Here is an 18,708-nt window from a genome sequence, read left to right as displayed (position 1 = left end):
ACAAAACACAGAGGAACCACAGCAGCCTGTTAACATTGCTGCACTTCGTCCCAGCTGTAACTGCACAGCTCTGAGCTCTGCTCCACAGCGGGCGTGTCCTACTGGGGAGCAGCTTGCTTCACGGCCCCTCTCCTCCTCTCAGATCAGCAGTTCCGCGGAGCCGTCAAACCAGCACATATAGCTTCGAATCAGACCTGACCCATTTTCCAGCCCACATTCAGGCGACTGGGGAGCGCGAGGGAGGAGAGACGTCAGAGACACGTCGAGCACAGCTCTGCGGGGATTCGCCAAGTAGGACACAAACTCTCTTTTCTCTGACACGACGCCGTTTATAGACCTGCTATACCGAGCGCGGACCTGTCGCCTACGGAGGGGGGAGGGCGATGGGGCCAGGGCTTTGGATGCACACATCAGGCGATACACGATCTTCCATGTCAGAAAGACAGAAAACTTTAGCGTGTCTCTGAGTAAAGAGTGAGTGTGAACTACAGAGTGAAATACAGAGTAAAATACAAAATGATTTGACGAGAATCGTCCTCAGAACACAGATTTGAACACAGTCGCTCAGCCCAAGTCAGAGGTGAAGGGGAATGCAACCCACAGCAACGCCGAGGGGATGTCTAAATATAGCAACAGGAAACGCTGCAGTGGAAGACCCCACTCTCTCTGAATCACTGGGAGTGACATAACACGATCGTCTCCACTCCACAAACACCTCACAGCAGCCAGACATCTAGACTTTCATAACAACTTACAGTGTGGAGGGGGTGTGCAAGGATTGATTTGAATTGGGAATTACTTTAGGAAAACAATGCAGCTTTTGAGATTATACTAAAATGTTGACAATGTTATACATTTTTAAGGTATCCAACCAGATAAAATAATCTCAAACCATGTCAGTATTGTACACAGACAGACAGACAGACAGACAGACAGACAGACAGACAACATATCTCACAAGATATTATGATGCTTTAAACCTTTTCATCTTTTGTAGGGGTGTATGGATATAGAGTACCATCTTTACTTGTAATTTGAATTATACATAACTCATTCAGGAAACAAATGCATCCATTTCCTTATAGCTTAACAGAGCTGCACACAAGCGAGCTACACTTTCTTGCTGCAGATACAAAATGGCCGCCACCTGACACAAGCTAGAATTATAGCAGAGCTGCTTCGGTTGCCAAGGTGATGAGAGAAATACTGGGATTCAATGATGCTGATCACCATATCAACAGCTGCTCCCGAGGCAGCTAACAAAGAAAGCAAGACAAGACTTGACAGAATGAATAACATTAGCTTGACACGACAACTTGATTGAAAATAAAAATAGAAGATTGATTTAGATGTATCGGAGTATGGATAGTAACCTCAAGACACAATTTAGATTTCAAAAGTAGGCTGAAAAGAGGCAGATGTTACTGAAATTGAAGTTCGACCCCTACACTGTAGCTGTGTGGACAGGTGTTTGTCACAAAACGAACAGCACAGAGAATGACACGACATCTGGAGAGGAGAAACACAGGATTAGCGGTTGATACTTCTCTGCCCAACTATAGAAGCAGCCTCTGAATGTTTTGGTTTCTCTCTCAATCCCCCTCTCCAGATCTTCCTTTCTCCTCCTCAGTCTCTTAAGTCCCCAAACACCTCACCACAGGGGCCTTGGAATCCATCAGCAAGACCCTGCACCCCCAACCACCACCCACCCCTACGCCCACCGCCCTCCCCCCCAAGCCCCCCACCGCCACCCATCCCTACCCCCACCGCCCTCCCCCCCTAAACCCCTTCATCCTGCTCTCCATGTAAACCCATTAACTACCTCCCTCATCAGAGGATTGTGGGTGGGGGGAGGAGGCCCGGAGGGCAGGGGGGAGGGGGGGGGGAGTAGCTAATCCCAGAATGAGGAAGCTACCCCCTTTCCCTCCGCCCCTCCGCCCCTCTGCCCCCCACACCCTTGACGCTCTTCTCTTTCACGATATGGAGACAAAGACCCAAGCTGACGTCGGAAAACACGTGGAGCAGTAAAGCTACCGGGGAGACAGGATGACAGGAAGTGGGAGGCAGGAAGTGGGAGGCAGGAAATGCCTGGCGAGCCGTCGGCGTGATGACAACCAGGTTGTTCCACAGGCTGAAGCCATTACAGCGGCCGAACCGTGTGAATCTGTCTGAGGAGGAGGAATCAGACAGGTAGTCTCTGTGCAGAGGAGCTTCCTGCTTCTCCAGACGGGCTTCAGGGCTCCATCCTTAAAGAAGCTTTAGGGCGAGTGGTCAGAAGGGAGCTGGGAGAGAGAGGTGTGACAGGGCCGAGGAGAGTGGACCTCTCCTGGAGCTACACCGTCTCCCGGCTCCGCTCCCTGCCCAGGCTAAGCTCCTTACCGGGGGAAGGAGAGACTGAGCTGGCCTGCATTAAAGGATCAGGCCAGACTAACAGACTGACAGCTCGCACTGCCAGCAGCTGCTGCTGCCAGGCTAAGCCACCCATTCACACGGTCAGACCCTTCTAATCAGCCAATCAGGGAGCCCGGTGTTCACACACTCCTTTCGTCTAATGTATGGAAGACGATGGATGCAGCGTTTGTATAAACACTCTCTCAAAGGAGAGCTTCCAGGACGGGTGGAGGGAGGGAGGGATGATTTGCAGTCGTTTGGTTCAATGTTTCTGTCTGGCTCAGTCTCTCTCTTCCAGGCCTCCCTCTCTCTTCTGCACCCCCCACCCCTGTCTCAGAAGTGTGCCCAGTCTCCTGTCTGTTACCAGGCAGATCTCCAACTTCTTTTGTCAACAAAGAAGTGCCACTTCATTGGCCACTGCCTGGTGTCCTTGGCAACCGCTCGGTGATGTCACGCCCCACCCTCTCCCTAGTCTCCTGGAGCAGATGTCCTTTTTAGATGCCTATGGTTTATAACCACCGGTCAATTGCCCTCCTTCTTAGAAAAGGTCAGCCAGTTAATTTCCTCCTGGTTGTTATTCAGAGGAAAGGCCAACTGACCAGTAGCTCCATTGGATCAGTTTGTCATCCCAGGGTGAATGTGCTCTGGTCAGATCATTCAGCAACACTTTACATCCACTACCGTCTAATAGCAAAATCTACACAGCAACATTGCAGTTCCATGGGAACTGCTATGTGGACACACCTCATCACAAATGAGTCAATCAACGCACATAGATGCACCGGCTTTAGGGTTTCCTGTTTCCTGTATCTGATGGATAGCCATCGAATCCAGTCACTGAGTGTGTGGGTGTAGAAGCGAGTAACACATGAATCCAACTTGTTGTCTCTGTGTGACATTAGCAAGCACGAAAAGGACTGTATGAATAAAGCCAGGATAGTGAAGGTCTGCATGAAGGTAACTTGGATAGTGAAGGTCTGTATTAAGATATCCAGGCTAGTGTAGGTGGTCCGTATGAAGGTAGCTAAGCTGGTGAATTCAGGTAGCTGTGTGTTGGGACGCAGGCTGCTGAAGGAGGCTGTAACAGCAGCAGGGTTAACTGACAGTGTCGCTCTGGCTCTGTGTTCGGTGAGGCTGTGCTGGAGTCACTCGTGGTGAACGGGGTCCGGGGACAGAGCTGTTCTGGTGGAATGAAAGACTCCATCGAGTGACAGGGAGAGGGTGCGGGAGGGAGGGAGAGGGGGAGGGAGATGATGAGGGCAAGGGAGTGGAAGGGAGAGAGAGAGGAAGAGGGAGAGGGGGAGAAAAAGAGGGAGAGGGAGAGAGACAAGGAGAGAGAGCATGAACATCAACAAGCCCACCCCCTCCTCCGACCCCTCCTCCCACCACTTCCCCAGTCTCACAGGGAACTGCCTTCCCTGCACGGATGCGAATAACCCCACTGCAGCTGCCGTTGTCATGGAAACAGAGGGCTGTGTTGCCGGCGGAGGAAGGGTGGAGGGTGGCTGACCATCCTACAGAATCGGGGAACACACATCTGTTCGTTCACCTACAGTGCATCCGTGGTTGGTGTGGTGTGTTTGTTGTGTTGCGTGTGTGTGTCTGTGTGTGTTTGTGTGTCTGTATGAACACACTGGTCATGTAATGTGTCTGTTAGTGTTACATCAGCCCTGATTCAGTTTGGCTGTGGAAGCTGAACACCTCTTGCACCTGTATTCATATCAAATAAACCAATAAACACATCTCAATAACCGACCCATATCCCATGTACCTTAACGACTTCATCCTATATACTGAACATTCCTCCACATAGTCAATGCTACCCTCCCTCCCTTCCTTCCTTCCTTCCTTCCTTCCTTCCTTCGTTCCTTCCTTCTCTCTCTCTTTCTTTCTCTCTTTCTCTCTTTCTCTCTTTCTCTCTCTCTCTCTTTCTTTCTCTCTCTCTCTCTCTCTCTCTCTCTCTCTCTCTCTCTCTCTCTTTCTCTCAGCCTCCCTCTGTCACACTATGTCTGTATCCCTTTCTTCTCTCTCATTCCCTCTCTCTCTCTCCATCTCTCTGCACCAAGACTTCATTCCTATGTAATATTTATGGAGCCTGGAGGATCTGCAGAAAAGGGGGGAAAATGATGTAGCTTATGCAGCATCCGTGCCCGTTCCCCACCCACCCCCCACACACACTCCCTCCCACCCCTCCGTTGCCACGGCAACCCATCATCCCTCAACCTACATTCGGATTTGTTGTCGATGACCGAGACTAGTAGCTGCCTTTGTTCCCAGCAAAGCTGCCTCGGTAAACAAAGAGAGGAAGGGAGGGGAGGAGGAGGGAGGGAGGGATAGGAGAAAGACCTGATGCTACACCTGTGAATATCTATTTTAACAACCACATTTCACAAATCATCCCTCCACACTAACACTACGCAAATTCAAGTCATGATCAGGTTTTCTCTTTCTTCTCTCGACCGCCCACTGATCTCACGGTCTCTCCCCCGCTTCTCTCTCTCTCTCTGACAGGAACAATGAAAACACTGCCCTGTTTAATAAGATTACCCTCTTTATCCACCCCCACCTCAACCCCCACCCCCACACCCCTCCACACCTCTCACAGCATCCTGACTCTGTAACACTGCTGACAGGTACAGTGTTCGCAGTACACCAACACAAAGACAGACACGACACAGTCGCAGGATGCAGACACAAGGGTTCGACACGCTCTCATTGGTCGGTTTCTGTGCAGCGAGAACACATGCGCCCGCCCTTGGGCAGGGTGGGGTTGGAGGGAGGGGTGGGGTGGGTGGGGGGGGGGGGTTGTGGGGGAGGGGGGCAGAGGGGGGGATGTGGAGCTCCGTCAGAACCAGGTAACCATGGCAACAGACACAGTGGGAATATGTCATGCCTCCTGATTGACTGCGAACCATGTGCGGATTAAACCGGGAAACGAGAGGGGGAGGAGTGTGCCTCCAAAATGATGTCATGTTTGCATATGTTATATTCATAAAGTCATAAGAAATTCTTCAGGGAATGAAACGTCCCGAAATGGAGGACATTTGTGATGCCATATTTCACATGACTAGCGTTTTACTAATTCACAGAGATTTAATATGAATATAAATCCTTAAAACAAATGGATGAAAAGCAGGCTGGTATACCAGACCTCATTAAACCAGATAATATCATTTCATTATACAAGCCCTCATTATTTGATCATGTTATAATTATTGAAAACATTTACGAGCAATGAATGATGACAGATCTATGAAAACATCTTTAAACAAAAGTGTATCATGGTGTTGTAGTCCATATTTAAAAGGCATGCCTTCCTATTTTGGGGTTGATAGTTTTGGCTGGAAGCCCTATGTTGTTTGTGTTGCTTGATCTGTAGACAGAGATGTGGATAGTGGCTGTGAGTGATGAGAATGGTGTTCCAGGTCATGTTTGTAGCCTGGCAGTGTGTTTCAGATGGGGCGTGGTGTGTTTGCTCTGAATTGAACAGATGTGAGGGGAGAACAGGGCTAAGAGGATGAGGAGGTCAGTAATTCAGCAGATAATCACTCTCAGACGCTAAATAAAAGGGTTGTTGTTTATCCCCCAGCCCCAGCCCCAGCCTCTGCCCCAACCCCAGCCTCTGCCTCTGCCCCAGCCTCTGCCCCAGCCCCAAACCCAGCCTCTGCCCCAGCCTCTGCCCCAGCCCCAGCCTCTGCCCCAGCCCCAGCCCCAACCCCAGCCTCTGGACATAAACAACCGCCCCAGCCTCTGCCCCAGCCTCTGCCTCTGCCCCAGCCCCAACCCCAGCCTCTGGACATAAACAACCGCCCCAGCCTCACCCCACACCCAGTCTGAACCCCAATGCCGTAGTCAAGACACGAGAGCTGCTGCTCTCAGCGCCCCAGAGAGGCCAGACAGTAGACTCCCAGACACACACACCAGAGTAAGGAGGATTTCTGGCTCCAGGGCTCTGGGCCTGACCAGACCCAGCACCGTGACCCATACCAGTGTCACATCAATAACGTCAGCTAGGGCAACAGGCATGACGGCTGCCCCAGATAAACACTGACCGATCTGACAGAGCTTGGATTCCTAGAGGGAGAGAGAGACAGAGACAGAGAGAGAGAGAGAGAGAGAGAGAGAGAGAGAGAGAGAGAGAGAGAGAGAGAGAGAGAGAGAGAGAGACAGAAGGAGAGAGAGAGAGAGAGAGACAGACAGAAGGAGAGAGATAGACACAGAGTGAGATATATAGAGAGAGAGACAGAGAGAGACAGACAGACAGAGACAGAGAGAGAAAGAGAGAGAGAGAGAGAGAGAGAGAGAGAGAGAGAGAGAGAGAGAGAGAGAGAGAGAGAGAGAGAGAGAGAGAGGGAGTGGGGAGGGAGAGGGTGGAAAAGAAGAGACGAGGAATAGAGGAGAAGGGAGAAGGGAGAGAGGGAAAAATGGAGGAGGGAAGTGGGAGGGGATTCAGCCGGTGAGAAAAACAATGAGGGGATTTGTAAACAGACACACAAGTTTTAGACTCATTGTTCCTCACATACATTAACATCCAACTCGAAACACACACACACAGTCCTATACACAACATTAGATGTTTTACACACAGTGTTGTATTAGTGTTTATTTCTGCTGCATGGGTGTGTACTGGATGTGTGTGAAGAGTGTGTGTGTGTGTGTGTGGGATCAAATGTGAGTGTGCAGTGTGTGTATTCTATTGTGTGTGTGTGTGAGGTGCAGGGCTCAGTGTGATCTCAGGATTGGACCGAGGCTAGATTGAGGTGTCACATTGACTGCTGAGTGACACCCTGGTCTGCCTGTCTTAACAAGCATGGCCCTGTGATTCCACACAGCGCGTGTTCTACATGCCACCATGTAATCTCTGGCATATGCGCAACATTACAAAATTACACCCTTAATCACTAACGAGCAGGAAATGAACAGGGAGGTCTCAGTCGGAGGCGAGGTCATCCCTCGTTAAGGACCGATGACAACAGAGGAAGAGAGTTTCCGTGCTGTGAAAACTCCGACCCCCCCCAAATTTTTTTACAGGGATAGTTAAATAAGCCCCTCCCCCCGATGTGGGGGGGGGAAATACTGTCCTTGCACACACACACAAACCACACACACGCACACATCAAACACACACATTTCTTCAAATGTTGTCTATAAATATGAGAGCATGAAAAGGTGAAGGTGCTTGTTGATCTGAGGGAAGCTCTTTGTTGTGAGTCTGATACCTCCTATCTCAGCCGGCCTCAACCCTGCGCAGTCATTCTGCTCTGCTGGCTAGCTGTAATGGAGGCTATAATTCAGACAGGGGAGGGGGGAAGGGGAAGGGGGGGACAAAATGGAGATTATGACTCCCTCAGGGGGAAGCCTGTTCTACCTGGAAACAGAACACACCCTTGTCCAATCAGAGAACAGAGAAGCCAAGCACCTCTCCTTGATAGGTTGACACAGCCCAATGGCTCGTTGCAGTATTGATGTGAGGTGCTGGGGGGAGGGGTTGGTCTGTGTGTGTGTGTGTGTGTGTGTGTATGTGTGTGTGTATGTGTGTGTGTATGTGTGTGTGTGTGTGTGGGAGTGTGTGTGTGTGTGTGTGTATGTGTGTGTGTGTGTATGTGTGTGTGTATGTGTGTGTGTGTGTGTGTGGGAGTGTGTGTGTGTGTGTGTGTGTGTGTGTATGTGTGTGTGTGTGTATGTGTGTGTGTGTGTGTATGTGTGTGTGTGTGTGTGTGTGTGTGTGTGTGTGTGTGTGTGTGTGTGTGCGTGTCTGTGTGTGTGTGTGTGGGAGTGTGCTCCAGATCTGACCTGTTTTGTTTTTTTAACGAGAACCAATTATCTTGTTATCTGCTGACAGTTCTGGATGGTCTGTATTGACTTGATGTGATAAACAAAACGGACCATGCCTGGATCTGGCACACAGACCTCCAGACAGCCACAGCCCCAGTACCCCAGCACATTTACATTTACATGTATTCATTTAGCAGACGCTTTTATCCAAAGCTACTTCCAAGAGAGAGCTTTACAAAATGCATAGGTCACTGATAATAACAACAAGATAGCCCCAAAAACATTGCAAGTAGCCAAAACATGAAGCACATATTGTGAACAACCAAAATAAGTGCCAAAGGGAAGAACCATAAGAGCATGTAGTTAAACAAGTTACAATTAAACAACATGAACCGCTATAAGTGCAAGTGTACCTGTAGAAAAACAAGCAACAATAATAAAAACAATATATCACAGCGAGTACAAAAATCTGTTAAATCAGTTACCACTAACCACAAGAGCAACAAGTCTGTAAGCAAGAGTCATTGTGATCCTTGAGGAAACTAACATCGGGTCAAGCAAACCATTCCTAAGTACCGTTGTACTCCCGGAACCTCAGTACCCCAGTACCCCAGTACTCCAGTACCCCAGTACCCCAGTACTCCAGTACCCCAGTACCCCAGTACCCCAGTACCCCAGTACTCCAGTACCCCAGTACCCCAGTACCCCAGTACCCCAGTACCCCAGTACTCCAGTACCCCAGTACCCCAGTACCCCAGTACTCCAGTACCCCAGTACTCCAGTACCCCAGTACCCCAGTACCCCAGTACCCCAGTACTCCAGTACTCCAGAAACCTAGACACAGTACCCCAGCCCCAGCCCCAACCCTAACCCCAGCCCTAACCCCAGTACCCCAGCCCCAGCCTCAACCCTAACCCCAGCCCTAACCCCAGTACCCCAGCCCCAGCCCACGCCTCAGCCTCAGTCCCAGCCCTAACCCTGGCCCCTGCCTCTGTCTTAGTCCCACACTGAGGCCAGTCTGCCTTCCTCACTGGCACCAGAGCAGCGCTCTATCAGTCATCTGATTCCAATCGACCCGTTTCTGAAGTGTGACCGGTTCATTTCACATCGTCCCGCATGCATGACCCTGACACCTGGGAGGCCCAGGCCAGGCGTTGCCATGGGAACACAAGGTCGTGCGCGGAGCTCGCTCTCAAAGTGACGGTGAATCATGTTTACGACCGAGGAGAGGTGACAACTCTCTGATCACCGCGGCGACGCGTCTCGGCGACCTCTCTCCACAAGGTCAGGGACGACTGTTATTGTGTGAGGAAATGCACATGCACACACACACACGCTTACATGCACACATTAACACACACACAAACATACACATGTTCTGTTGTGTGGTATGTTCTGGTGTTTTATGTCATGTTTGTACGATTAATATGAAATGTCTAATGTCTTCTCTCTCAAAGTAATCAACAACCTTTATTGAGAATATAGATCAAACTGTTCTTTTCAACATCACGACTGTCTCTCTCTCTCTCTCTCTCTCTCTCTCTCTCTCTCTCTCTTTCTCTCTCTACACAGCAACTCCACTAAAGCTCCCTATTTATCTCTGCCAGAATAGACTCCTAATAGAACCCTTACTGTGTTTACACCCAGCTCTTTCAGACACACTGTAGGGGCTGACCCTGTTTCAGCCAGGCCCTAATCCCATCCCCTTCAATCTTAGCCTCTACAAGATCAGTCAATTAGATTACAGGTACACTGGCGAGCTCAGTGTAGATATCCCATGAGGAGCAGTAAGCTGGGAGAGCAAACTTTACGCCTGCTTAGTGTGGAAACAGATTCTCCAATGCCTGTGATTGAATAATGCCTGGATAGAGGGCTCTCTTTGGGTTTCATGTCTCTGTGAATGTAGTATGTGCAAGGGTGGGAGTTGTGAGAATGGCCAGGGTGAGTGTGGGCCAGGAGAGGTGGAGATCTAGGGTGAGCCAGGGTGAGTGTGGGCCAGGAGAGGTGGAGATCTAGGGTGAGCCAGGGTGAGTGTGGGCCAGGAGAGGTGGAGATCTAGGGTGAGCCAGGGTGAGTGTGGGCCAGGAGAGGTGGAGATCTAGGGTGAGCCAGGGTGAGTGTGGGCCAGGAGAGGTGGAGATCTAGGGTGAGCCAGGGTGAGTGTGGGCCAGGAGAGGTGGAGATCTAGGGTGAGCCAGGGTGATTGGCCAGGAGAGGTGGAGATCTAGGGTGAGCCAGGGTGATTGGCCAGGAGAGGTGGAGATCTAGGGTGAGCCAGGGTGAGTGTGGGCCAGGAGAGGTGGAGATCTAGGTCTGGCACACATCTGCGCTCCTTCTCTGTGCTTCGGAACTCACGTGTCCGTCAGACAAAGCCCATACTCCTGCCTGATCACGCCTAAGCTCAGTGACACGTTATTAGAGAGACGCTCATCCTCCCTCTCTCTCTCTCTCTCTCTCTCTCTCTCTCTCTCTCTCTCTCTCTCTCTCTCTCTCTCTCTCTCTCTCTCTCTCTCTCTCTCTCTCTCTCTCTCTCTCTCTCTCACACACACACACAAATACACGCAAACACACACACACACCTCCCCACACTGGGACATTCATTGAGGACAGCAACCCCGCTGTTTAGTTACACACCAACACACACACAGGTGCACAAACACACACTGCCACAAACAGATGACAGCTTTGTTACTTTCATCACCCACACATAAAATCTGAGGAAAACGATTCAGTGTGGACATGTTGATCAAGCAGGAACAGAGCATGTTGAGTGAAGGGAGAGGGCTGCTGATTCCGAAAGGGGACAATCCTGTTGCGTCAGTGGGTGTGACAGGACGAGGAGAGAAGAAGAAAGGGATCTCAAGCCTCCAGTCTTCCTCTGTGACAGCATGGCGGCCATGTTGGATTATGTAGGTCACAATATAATGTATGGAGATTCTTTGAGGGCAGGCACACATCCTTAACTCTTTCAGTGCTGCTGTGTGTGGACGTTGTATAAAAATTAGCCCACAGCAGTATCGTACATGAAAGATTGAGCTGAAGTGGTGATGATGAAGATGATGAAGATGACGATGAGATTTGAAACACAGACACACATAAATGCAAACACACACAAGCACACGTACACAATACAATGCACATTTATGAACACATTATGATACACATAAAAAAAAACACACTCGAACACACATCTGCCTCATCACAAGTGTCCTGGGAATGATGTTCATGTGTACTTATACAACATTAATAAACGTCATGTTCTCTTTAAACAACAGTGAGTGTATTTTTTTATAAGTCTATTAAGATCAGAGGGATTATCAGTGAAGCGTGAACCATTAGACAGCATTGTGCTGTGTGGGAACCTGGACTGGGTTTTATGGTTTTAATGGTTTTAATGAGCCTGGTCCGGTTTGGGTAGCAGCATATGTGTTTCCTCCTGTGAGAGTGGAAGGATGTGCTTCCGTGGTGATTACCAGCGAGCCAGATGTAGCTGCTGCAGGGGGTGGAAGGACTTTGTTATCCCGCTTTACCAGACTCCTCCTGGGGGAAGGAAGGGGAGAGGTGAGGCTCCAGGACTGAGACGCCCAGGCCTGTCTGTGTTGTGGCTGCCATGGCATCGCCTCTTCATCTGGCTGAAGACACACTTTCCCGTGTCGGCATCAGGTGCAGCGGTCTGACAAACGCACACGCTCGAACCAGGATCCAAAAACAGGAGGGGATGAAGAGAGAGAATGTGTGTGTGTGTGACTCTGTTCCGATGACATCACCACCCACGCACCTACCGCAAGGTACACGGAGAGGGACTCTGGGGTGGGTTGCCCACTAGTGGCCGACGAGCAGATTGCACAAGCTCGCCAGCTCGTTCAGTGTGTGCGACCTGTGTGTGAGAGAGAAAGAAAGAAGCCTTGTTCAGTGCCGTCGCTATATATAGATAGCGGTATTCACAGTGCTGTTAGACACAAACAAAGCCCTCTAATGGACTATCCTGCCTGGAGAGACCAGAGAGAAGACGCCTTGTTCCTGGGAAGAAGAGAGAGAGAGAGAGCTGGGATAATGGACCCTGCTTGAACACTATCTGTTAGTGTGTTCACTATGTCACTACAACATCTGTATCCCCAGTCATTGTGAGGTCTATAAAACTGGTCTTTATGACTGGTCCATGTAACTGGTCTATTTATCTTGTCTCTATAACTAGGCTAGGCCCGTTACTCTGAGTTCTTTATAACCAGTCTCTGTATTAATGATCTTCATTACTGGTCTCTGGAACTGGTCTCTAGAACTGGTCTCTATAACCCGACACAGGCTGGTTTGTGTGAGGTCCGGCCGAAAGTGACTGCAGCTGAGATTCTACTGTAGCAGCTGGTAGTCACACAGTCCCATTAAAACAAACCTCTGGTGAGAGTTCACACTTCTTCACTTCTGAAGAAAACCAATTAAAAGCTGAGGAAATGTCCTCATCTGGGGCCAGCGTGAGATGCCAGGCCCAGATACAAGCACCTTCAAACAACGGGTAACGTACACATGAATAAATTCACAGATATAATAAAGATAGATAAAAACAAGATTGCATTTTAATCCCTGGTATTGCACTCGACTAACACAAATACACCCTGACCCACTTTCTCTCTGCTAAGTGAGGACTGTTCAGACAGAGGCCAAGCCATCTCTGCCCTCAGCACCCAGGGACCGAGCAGCTGGTCTGCTCAGCTGGTTCTAGGTCAACTGGTCCCAGTTCAACTGGTCCCGGTTCAACTGGTTCCAGTGAAGTTGGTGATAGTGAAGCTGGGGCTAGTTCAGTGCTTAGTCTTCAGATGCAGTAGGAAGCCACAGGGGAGTTCAGTCTCTACAGATGGATCCTTTGTTGGTTTTGACTTGAAGTGTGTGTGTGTGTGTGTGTGTTTGAGAGAGAGAGAGAGAGAGAGAGAGAGAGAGGGAGAGAGGGAGAGAGAGAGAGAGAGAGGGAGATAGAGAGGGAGAGAGAGGGAGAGAGGGAGAGAGGGGGGGCAGGGAGAGGGACAGAGAGTGAGAAAGAGACAGAGAAAGAAAGAGAAAGAGACAAAAACAGATAGAGTGTGTGTGTGTGTGGGGGGGGTGCATGCTGCCAGGCCCTCTGCCTTCATTCCACCACATCAGCAGGACCAGCATTATTTAGCAGGCGCCGCACGCTCCACCATTGTCCCCACCCTCAATGGCCCCTGTTGGGGGGGACTGGGGGCCGGTGGATGGGGCCGGGGACAGGGGCCTGGGGGCTGGGGGCAGGGGGCTGGGGGCTGGGGTAGTGAGAGGGGACTAAAAGGTTCTTTGTTTGGGCGAGTGTCAGACTGGGGGATGTGTTGGTCTGTCTTTAGAGCCGCCTGTTGACTACTGTGTCTTTTTACCATGATTAAACACCCTCCTCCCAAACACACACACACTCGTTCCAATGGAGGCATCTGCTCAACCAGAGGATGGAGGTCAGAGGTCGTCTTATGTGGAACGTGGTGAGCTGCATGTCCTCATTGAAAGCCCCAGTTTACTGCACGTACTGGGATTTGCTAAAGTTGTTCAAGGATTGATTTTGCAGCCGTGGTGCGTAATAGTATACGTTTTTATTGATTCCCATGAGAACTGATGAAGGGAGATTGAAGATTTTTGACTGGGTCAGTTGTCCGAACAAACATGATGGAAAAAAAATCCTGCCATCATCCTATCACAGCCATCCGCTGGTTTTGTCTTTTAATCAGATAAGCTGGTTTGGGAGTCTGGCATCGTTTAGTCAGGCCTGTGTTCCAGATGCCAGAGGAGAGGACACAGTCACCCAGCTACTGCAAACAAACACAGCGATTAAGCATCCTGTTTCTGCCCAGCAGAGAGGACAAGGAGGAGTGGAGGAGAGGGAGGAAGAGAGGTAGGAGAAAATGGAAGAGAAGAGGGAGGAGGAGAGGGAGGGAGGAAGAAGAGGGGATGGATGAGGAGAGGACGGAGATGGAGGAGGAGCAGTGGAGGGAGGAAGGGAGATTAAAAGGAGAGGGCGAGGAGGAGTTGGCCTGATGAAGCTGGATGCCACACACATGACCTTAGCATCGCAGTAAAGGGTTTATGGTGTGCCCGCCCTCCCGCCCGCGGGCAGGGGCAGGGTGGCAGAGCTTAGGTTTCCATGGCACCAGTACCCACTGCCTCATCGCGTCTTATAAGTGGTAGCTACTCTCTAGTTAAACAGTGTCCCCAGGGTGCCCCACAACATCACTGGTCCTAGTCCTACTTGGGAGTCAGGTGGCTGAGCGGTTAGAGAATCGGGCTATTAATCAGAAGGTTGCCGGTTCGATTTCCGGCCGTGCAGAAATGACGTTGTGTCCTTGGGCAAGGCACTTCACCCTACTTGTCTCAGGGGAATGTCCCTGTACTTACTGTAAGTCGCTCTGGATAAGAGCGTCTGCTAAATGACTAAATGTAAATGTAGTTCTGGAGCTCCTCTCCCTGGACGAGTGCCTCTCCCTGGACGAGTGCCTCTCCCTGGACGAGTGCCTTTCCCTGGATGAGTGCCTCTCCCTGGATGAGTGCTTCCCACTGGGCCTGCCGGGTCCAAATGGTCTAGAACGTTTATCTGATGTAGTAACACTCCAGTCCAGCGGGGGATGCAGATAAGGCTGTTTAGACACAACACAGGATGTGACCCATATACAGGGAAATGGATGCTTCCTGTTTTCTACGAAGGACATACGCACACACACAGACACATAATCAAATGTTAATCTCTGGATTCTGCATAATCCTCTTGATTCCTGGAAGGGAAACATCTGATCCTATGACGGCTATGGTTTCTCATCCACCGAGGACAACAGTGATCAGGATCTGCAATCACTCCTCCTAACAAAACTACACTATAACTAGTCATAGTTGTGGGGAAAAATATTTCCTTCCATTCTCCTCTCAGTAGCTCACCTGATGATGTCACAGTTCCTGCTAATGTCACTGAGACAAACAGCATCACATGGCTCACCTATGCCTCGCAATGGCTCAACCACGGAACTTCAGACAGGCTTATAACCAGAAGTGCATTGAAGCTTAAGAATATCATAATATATGAGGCATTTAAACGTGTAATTTAATTGTAAATGTATTTAGTATGTGTGAGTTAAGACTAAATTGTTGTCGTTGCAGTGGTGCAAAGACATTTGGTCAACAGTACGAACATCGAAACAAATTACAATGATAATTTCCCAAGAATTATTCTGTGATAGTGAGGGTTTTTTTTTAAGGACCCAGACTGCATGATCTTCAATCAGTCTCCTCACCTGTGCCTAGTTAACTGCTGTACTGTGGAGTCCCACAGCCAGCACACAGCTGAACTGTATTCCCTCACAGCCAGCACACAGCTGTACTGTGGAGTCCCACAGCCAGCACACAGCTGAACTGTATTCCCTCACAGCCAGCACACAGCTGAACTGTATTCCCTCACAGCCACAGCTTCATGGAGTGGTGTGGTGGAGCCCTCTAGCCGGCACACAGAGCCAGTTCACCAGGGAGGGATGGAGGATGTGGGTTAGTGTGACAGTGGAGCTGCTCCCCTCTCCCCTCCTGTGATTAGAGCTCCATCTGGCAGGAGAGAGAGAGAGAGAGAGAGAGATAGCTAGAGAGAGAGAGAGAGAGAGAGAGAGAGAGAGAGAGAGAGAGAGAGAGATAGATAGAAAGAAAGAAAGAGACGGAGAGAGGAGGCACAGTTCTATAATCCCACTTAGGTGCCGCTCCCTCCCTCTCTCTCTCTTTCTCTCTCTCTCAGAGCTTTACTCTGCACCAACACTGACTCCCTCAGTCCAGAAACGGCAAATGCAACTGACCCACATGTGTCACTCAGATATGTGGGTGCTGTCCCTTTAAATCCTCACCTCAGCATCACGCACGGCCACGCCTGCGCAGGGTCAGTTTGATGCCCAGACGCTTATTTCTGCAACACTGTTCCCTGCTGTTGAAGACAGGGCACTGCAGATCACCGAGCTGTGTGTGTGCGTGTATGTGTGTGTGTATGCGTGTTTGTGCGAGTGTGTGTGAATGTGTCTTTGTGCTGAGGAGAAGACCCATCAAAGCTCCAGTGATGTGGCAACAACACACCAGCTGTCTGTTTGTTTGGTGTACACAACTGTGAATTTATCACAGTAGGGGCAATATCTGAGTCATTAAATGTGTTGTATATACAGAGAGAAGTTGTTTCTATCTAAAGGGGTTTTCATAGAAGATGATGATGCATGAGGTCACATTTGTGCAGGCAGGCAGGCAGGCGGTCAGACAGGCAGACAGACAGACAGACAGACAGGCAGACAGACAGGCAGACAGGCAGACAAGCAGGCAGACAGACAGACAGACAGGCAGACAAGCAGGCAGACAGACAGACAGACAGACAGACACGGCCTCCTGGTCTGTCCCAGAAACAGGAAACAGTGGGGAATGCAGAGTCTGATCAATAACAGATGTTGAAAACTATGAAACCTGATCCACTCAGAAACACAGATCTGCAGAGCACACTCTGTACCAGTGCAGCAGAGGAATGATCTCTCTTTCTACGTCTCCCTCATGCTCTCTCTCTGTCTTTCTCTCTTTCTGTCTCGGTCTCTTTGTCTCTCTTTCTCTGTCTCTCTTTCGTGTCTCTCTCTCCCTCTCTCTCCTGTAGTGTGAGTAGTATAAGTGGATCACCAGTCGTCCTGAATTCTGGATTACAGGATTATCAGGATTTACCTCCTTTCACCAGAGAATCCTCAGTTCCTGAACCGTGTCGACTCTTCCTGTACCCCTCCCAGAGTGCCCTGAACACTCTCTCTCTCTCTGTCTCTGTCTCTCTGTCTGTCTCTTTTTACAGTCTCTCTTTCTCTGTGTCTCAGTGTCTCTGTCTTCTCTCTCTCTCTCTCTCTCTCTCTCTCTCTCTCTCTCTCTCTCTCTCTCTCTCTGTCTCTCTCTCCTCTCTCTCTCTCTCTCTCTCTCTCTCTCTCTCTCTCTCTCTCCCTCTCTCTCTCTCTCTCTCTCTCTGCCTTTGAGCCTCACACATCCTACCCCCTGCCCTCTACCCCTTATTCCCTCCCCCTTTCACTCAATCTAACTTTTCTCATCAGGCTACAAAGTTTCCACCCTGGGCTCCATGAAATATATTCCATCCTCTCTTTAACTCCCAGTGCTGGACCTTCAGAGGATACTCTGTGGTAATATCCTGGTCCAACATGCTTGTGGAGCCCCGTGAAGGAGAGGGAGGGCAGATGTACCCCACCGGGGTGTGTCGTCCCGGGGTGTAATGCTTCAAGCCTAGGCCCTCTGCCTGGAGGGAGGCCTGTAATCACATAAAGACCCCTGGACCAAACATCCCCAGCTTCTCAGCTCACGCTGTCCTGCTACGATAAGAGGCTTTACCAGCTTTACCTTTCTCTGTCTCTGTCTCTCTCTCTGTCTCTCTCCATCTCTCTCTCTCTCTCTCTCTCTCTCTCTGTCTCCATCTCTCTCTTTCTCTCTGCTTTTGTGTTCTGTTTGTGTAACGAAAGATATGCCTCCTCCTGTGGATTCCGGCGAGCATGCCTCCATGTGACCTTAAACTGTGCAGAATGAGTGTCAGCGCTGATAAGGAATGTGCTTACTTCAAGGTTTTTCCCAGCGTGCAGCATTCCTCCTGTGTGTGCATGCTGGGAGTGAGCGCCGGAGAGGTGTTCTGTGGGCTTAGAGCGCCCCCAACTGGATCTCTGAGAGACCGTGTCCACAACAATAACCAGCCCACACATGCAAACACACAACTCACAGAGAAAAGACTGTTTGTGGGCCTAAGCAAACATTGGCAATGATTTGCAAGTCGTCGTGTCGATTTGCAAGCTGAGCCGTGTATGATGCAAATGATGAACTCCCACCACTTCCCAAGAACAGTGTGTTTTGTCCTTGTGTGAAAGTAGCTCTAAATGTGTGTGTGTGTGTGTATGATGTGTGCGTGCGTGAAAGACGCTGAGAGCATGTGAGTAAGAGTGTATAATGATCCTCTACTTTAGGAGAGTATATGACTCATCTGTCTGACTGAATGATTCTTTGTTGTCTGTACACGGGAGTGACCTTGATTCTCACAGTCTCTCTGGAGACAGCACAGTGTCCTGCACCGATCAGTGATTCATTCTAGGATCACTGAGACAAACAAGAAAGGGTGGAGTGGGTGCAGCTCTTGAAGGTGCTCATTCAGAGTGTGTGTGTGTGTGTGTGTGAGTGAGTGTGTGTGGCTGGTTGATCAGGGCCTAAGAATAGAGCCTCTTCCTCCTCACCCCCAGATCTCTCCTTCCTTTTCCAGCTTCCTTCCTCTCATATCCCCTCCACACACACACACACACACAAACACACAAACACATACATACAAACAGACACGCACAAAACATAGCAGCTGGCTCGTCTGGTCGGTTCTTTCAGCCTTCTCTGGACATGCGAGCAGCTGGGAGCTTTTCAGAGGGTACAGACCTCCCTGCTTTCTCAGTGGCACAGGCCGCTCTCAGTCCCTCAACACTGGGGGGTGGGGGGGGGGGGGGGGCTGCCACCAGAGGAATGCCTCCTGTT

Source organism: Osmerus mordax, chromosome 19, assembly GCF_038355195.1.
Source record: "Osmerus mordax isolate fOsmMor3 chromosome 19, fOsmMor3.pri, whole genome shotgun sequence".
NCBI lineage: Eukaryota > Metazoa > Chordata > Actinopteri > Osmeriformes > Osmeridae > Osmerus > Osmerus mordax.
Note: the sequence above shows the minus strand (reverse complement) of the source record.